Raw genomic sequence first — 6,000 nt, 5'->3', positions numbered from 1 at the left:
ACACTGCAGCGATGGGGGTGGAGGGCGTGTATATATGTGTGCGTGTGTTTGAGTGTGTCAGAGAGGCAGAGAGAGGGAGTGCAGGACAGAAATGGAGGGAGGAGTCAGCAGGGATAGAGAGAGAGAGGGAGAGAGAGAGAAGGAGAGAAATGGTCAGGATTAAATCATGAGAGTAACAGAGAGAGAGAGAGGGCAAGAGAGAGAGAGAGAGAGGAGGGGGGTAGCCACAGCACGCGGTGTATCTTTATTTCATGTTGTAATGATAAAATATACATTGACCATTGAGGAATCTGAGCCCTTCTGGCTAGAATGGAGACGATACGGTGATAAGAACGGTTACTTGGGGTATTGTATGCTTGTTGACAGGCCAGCAGCGGGATTGGTTGTGATTTCATTGATAACTGGAAAAGGAAAAAAAAAAACATACAAGATAGGGAGAGAGGGAGGAGGGGACTGGAGAGGAGAGGAAGAGAGGGGAGGGGAGAAATGACGACAAAGGAATGGGAGGGGGATTGGATGATGGTGTAATGTGCTGTTTCCGTGCCAACTGTTTCTGTGACAGTGGGACCACTTCCTTTATTGCTATTGGCTATAACCAAGAATTGATAGATGCTCGGGCAAATGAGGCAACGTGCTATGGGGTGTGAATGGGTGTTTTTGGGTTTGTTTGTTTTTTTCTAATTTCTTCCCACTTCTTGTTAATCTCTGTGGAACGACCATAAAAATAAATATGTCTTTGCTCGGCTGCAGCCACAGAGAGAACACATGCACGCATGGAAACATAATAATCGCAGCGGCGGAGCACTACATGAATTATTGCTTTGTCATTATGGTTGCCACCAGTGTGTAAAAAGACTCCTCCTTTCCCTCCTGACACACACAAATATGCTATACAACGGGGGGGGGGGGGGGGGGAGAAAATCCCCAGATCAGGTTTCTCAGGGTGTGTAGTGTAATGACACCAACTGGACATCAAGCCTGGTGTCGCGGACTGTGAGATAATTAATCGGCTATAGGCTAGAGCAAGCGCACATCTGGTGGGGGTGAAGAACTTTGCCTCTCCCTGACCTTTCATCCGGACCTTGTAATCTGGTCTGGCAGGCAGGTGGTGTAATTGTCCCCATTCTTTCTCCCTGTCACTTTCTTCCGACTGTGATCCTCAGTTCCCTTAATGCTCAGCGTACTGTCGCTTCCTCTTTAGGTGGCCATTTCATTCTGCAGAAATGCATCAGCTCAGGACTCTCGGTTTCGGCCCGTGGAGTGAGCTCTCATAACATTTGTGATGCGTGTGTAACAGAAACCTGCAGTCATGAGACATCAATCCACCTAAAAAACCCCACCTTGGGATGTCTCTATCCATATCAGTCACATTTAAACGCACGGGACACCATTTTTGATACACATAACATACAAAGAGAAGATGTACAATACCACTGACCACATCACACAGAATGATACATCTCCAGGTGTAAACATGATGCATGAGTCCTGAATGAGGAGATCTATAAAAAGCAACAATCAAGCTCTTAAAGGTTAGAGGTGGCGATGATGTCATATTGATATTTAACAAGCACTTAACGTATTGAAAGGGTCTAGTCTCCTATTACTTTAAATATGCTATTCATTTAGACAACGATATGATTCACTATCCTGTTTGCAGCTGTTTGCCAAAAGAAGAAGGAAAGATGCTATCACGCCCCGTTAAGCAGCTCTACACTGGTTCCCTGTTAGTTTTAGAATTGATTTCCAGATTTCACTTCATTTAAAGCACAGCGGGGTTTGTCTCCCTGGTGAGCTGCGGCACGGCCCAGTCCTCCGGGAGAACTTGGTTGGTAACAGAAGGTGACTGAGCTCCCACAAGGTCCGGCCAGACAAACTAAAGGTGCATTGTCTTTTAAATCAACCCAAAAGACATGTTTTACCGAAAAGCCTTTTTATGATGTTCTGTTGAATGTCCTTTTTGTTCCTTCTTCTTCGCGGACTGGTTTGTTTTGTAAATCCCTTCACCACTCTATTCTCTGTCTATGGTTCCTCAAGGTGTTCTCTGCCAGTGCCTAATGACCCCTTCAGCATTTTTCCATCCCTTTCACTCCCCATAACCCTCACTACGCCTTTTTGTCTCTCCCAGATTGTCTCTGTGCCTCTCCCAGCTTCCTGTCTCCCTAATCCTTAATCCTGTGGAAATCGGTCAGGCAGAATGAACCAGCTTTGATCAGGCTCTCATATCAGGCGTGCTAACAGTGTCAGCACACCCGGATCCCACAGAACCCTGGAGCCCAGGGGGAGAGCTTCAAACAGGCGATCACCCCTTGACTCTGCTTGAGAGGAGAGGGAGACAGAGAGGCTGCAGAGTTCCCATCTCAACTGCCAGCTACAGACTCTGTCGTCAGCCGCTCTTCTTTCATTCAGCAGAGGTGGGAAGTAACAGAGTACAAATACTTTCTTACTGTACTTAAGTAGAATGTTTAAGGTGTGCTTTACTCTAGTATTTTTATGAATACGTTTTGCTTTTACTCCTTACTTTCAAAACAAGTATCTGTACTTTTTACTCCTTACATTTTCAAAACAGGCTTGTTACTTTAGTTTTAAAGTGTCTGTACTTCTACTTGAGTATAGAATGTCTGTACATTTGACACCTCTGTAGTACAGCAAACATCACGATTCAACACCATTCATCTGTGATGGCACCTTTGCTTTTGGAAAGGCTTTTTTTCCCCGCATGTGCTGAACCAGCTGTGGGGAAAGAAACTGATCCGCTGCCAGTGTAACGCCATTTGAGAGATGTGAAAGTCACTTCTGCTTTTGTCCGCCGTGTCCTTGACAACAAGCAGGGAATCAGTGTCACTGGTGTTTTTGGTATTGTGATTCACTGCCAAAGATGATACCTGCCAGTGAGGGAGGCATGTCATAAAACACCTGGTGAACTTGTGCACAGAGCATCTAACAAAGTCAAAAAGAGTCAAATAACACAAACTTGGAATGGACGCCATAATGTATCAGCAAGTAATACAGTAAATATCAGAGTAACTAACTTATTAATCACCGCATTATTTTAGTAATTCATTCTCTCCAACACAGGCTGTACATAGATGGTGCAGATACTCTGAGTGAAAAGGTTTCCTGCATTGTAACATCAGGATTGTGCAACAACAAAAACCGCACATACAGGTTTTTATTTCTCACGTTGATATGACCAGGAAGTTCTGCAGATCTACAATAATACTGACACTTAGTCTCCACATTAAATCAATGTAGGTGTAATATAACACATTTAGCAGGGCCAATCTAGAAAATGTCAATTTAGCAAACAATGCATAAAGTGATTGCATTGCATCAATAACAGAAAGAAATGGCGATTCGTAAAAAGTTTAAGATGAAAATTGGAATATGACAGTCCAGTACATTTCTGAGTGGAAATACACTGTTGAAGAATCCACATATTCATTTTTTTTTGTACAACGTCCTGTCTTCTCTGGCCTGCCCCTCTTGTCCACCCCTCTCAGAGGCTGCCATCTAACGGCCAAATTGGTGTACTACACTCCTAAAAGGGGAGACTTTGTATTTGCATGCATTCTTTGGTGCTGAGCACAAAAAAAAACATTAAGTAAGAAAATATGATTTATATGAACAATGAATGAAAGTATATTGCATTTTAAAAACAAATCTCCATGAATCCAAACTCAAATGAATAATTAAGTAAATTGAATTTCAATTTCAAATTGAAAGACCCAGGCGGCCTCATTTTTACACCTCTGTGCTAATCGTATACACTTAACACACAACAGTGAACCAGCTACTGTACTGTCATCTACAGCTTACATATGTATATGTGACTGACATCAATATGAGATAAGTGCATATTTGAGTTTAAATCAAATGAATTGCACCAAAAGCCCATAATCAAAACATCTTGTCAGAAATCAAGATGTGATTGCTTCACACTCCCCCTTGTTTGAAGTCTTCAGTTAGTTCAGGCTGTCAGCTGATGTTTCAGACTTTCACATGTGTGGCTGCCTGTCATGTGAATTTGCTCCTGCCTCTACGAACATCTTTTGGATCCAAATTAGTTTTGTCTTCACAGCTGCAATAAATACATGCCTCCTGGCATATTTGATATGCCTATCTTTGTGATAGGCATATCAATCATATGACATCTAAATAAAGACTCCTATAAAAGATATACCCAACAGAGAGCGGTGTTCTTCTCTTACCCGACAACATGGTTATCATGTGCACTAAATTACATAGTTGATGGGTCCTGGAATATCATACATACACTTAAGTATTTGTTATAAAGGCTCCTCTTCAAAACCCCAGAACATTCAGCTGTTGTTTTAGGCTCAGAGAGATGGATGCTAAATTAAACTAATTTAGTTTTGTGTCACAGCTGAGTTCAGGTCCTTCTTTGCCCTTGAATGAATAAACCCTTTGGTTGCTCCTGTGTCTTGTGAATATGGGGACAGAATGGACATAATCTGTAAGAAAATCAGCTCTTTGCAGACTTTGGTAATCCCTACACTATTTGGTTGGAGGGAATCCTTTTGACCCCCTTCTAAACCCATAATGCCATCTTCATCTACGGGAAACACTGTCTCGTCTGGAACCATAAGCCCTGTTGGGAAAGTTTTCTATTGTCAGGCGTGAGGATTCATTCCACTGGGCTTGAATCAGTGTGCACAACTTACCCCAGATCAATACACATATTTAACAAGACTTTTTACACACTTTTTTGGGGGTGATTTAGACTTCATCAGGACAGGAAATGAAAAGCTTTGCAATGTAATGCCTGTAGCCTTGTGGTCGACTTCCCAGAGGGAAATTATGGCACGTTCAGCCTGGTCATGGGTTCACATGGATGGTTTCACAGAGTAAATTTCACTGAACTGGGATCAGATTATTCACCTACAGTAAACTGTGTCTGCACCACGCATGGCTACAGAAATCAAGCTCTTTATTTGTCTGGCATTAAAAGTACCCATTGTCCAACACTACATGCTCCAGTTTAAGGATATGTATCCTTCCTTTATCCATCCATCCATGTATCTAAGTATCGGTTTGTGTATTCATATATCCAAAGCAAGATATTTCTATAGCTCTAACCCATTTTTAACTCCCTTTTATGCAGTTTTACATCAAAACCCCAACCATGACATGTATCTCAAGAACAAACATGACATTTACTCTAGATTTCCGTGGTCCCAAGAGAATGAATCTTCATGATGTTGGTGATCTTGATTGTCACACTAACGTTTCCACTTGAACACCCCCCCACCTTTAATCTCTACCCACCATCTGGCCAAATATCCACTTAAAAGACATCAGGTTTAATGGGCAGATTGCCATTGAATTCACTTGAGCACATTTGTGCTATCCAGAGAATAAAAGTTTCCATCATCCTTCTTGCTGTGCACCTTCAATTAAAATGTCAACTTTTCAAACAATTTATCTTATAATCTGATCAGCGTATCGTCTGTTATAAAGTGTTATGGGCCCTCGGGGACGACTCCTAATTGTAATGACCCCTTAGTCTTATAGTCGTGCTGCTTACTGATAAGGCTCTTTGAACAGAGTAAGACAAAGATTATAGAGCGACGCTAAAGTCTTGGTGAGTGGGTTATGCTGATTGTAAAGAAAAACCAACCGTTACAGAGAAAAAAACCAACAAAAAAAAATGTGTACACATTTGACCTGATTAGGTATAAATGTCATTGCAGTGGTTTTTGAGATATATCTGTTTGGACTAAAGTTGAAACAGACTAACTGAGATTACATTCACTATAGAGCCGTGTGGCTAATAAAAGGTAATTTATACTGTATATCGAGTGTTGTACATTGGAGCCTCAGAGGTTGATTGTGGGGATTTAGTCCAATTGGCCTAAGTCAGGAATCATCATGTTTGTTTCAACAAAAAAATCTCACGCAGTGCTGATAAAAGTTTCATGAAGTATCTTAGACGTGTGTAATATGGCAAAAATAAGGACCTGGACTTTGCTGAGGCTC

General features: G+C 41.8%; 1 protein-coding gene across 1 annotated transcript in view; it reads left to right on the top strand.

Moving 5' to 3' along the window:
- ggcx (gamma-glutamyl carboxylase) overlaps positions 1-6,000 on the top strand; it is a 198,885-nt gene that overhangs the window by 44,376 nt on the left and 148,509 nt on the right. The gene's annotated exons all lie outside the window — the stretch shown is intronic.

Source organism: Eutrigla gurnardus (assembly GCF_963514095.1).
Source record: "Eutrigla gurnardus genome assembly, chromosome: 19".
NCBI lineage: Eukaryota > Metazoa > Chordata > Actinopteri > Perciformes > Triglidae > Eutrigla > Eutrigla gurnardus.
Note: the sequence above shows the minus strand (reverse complement) of the source record. Positions and strands in the feature narration are given on the sequence as shown.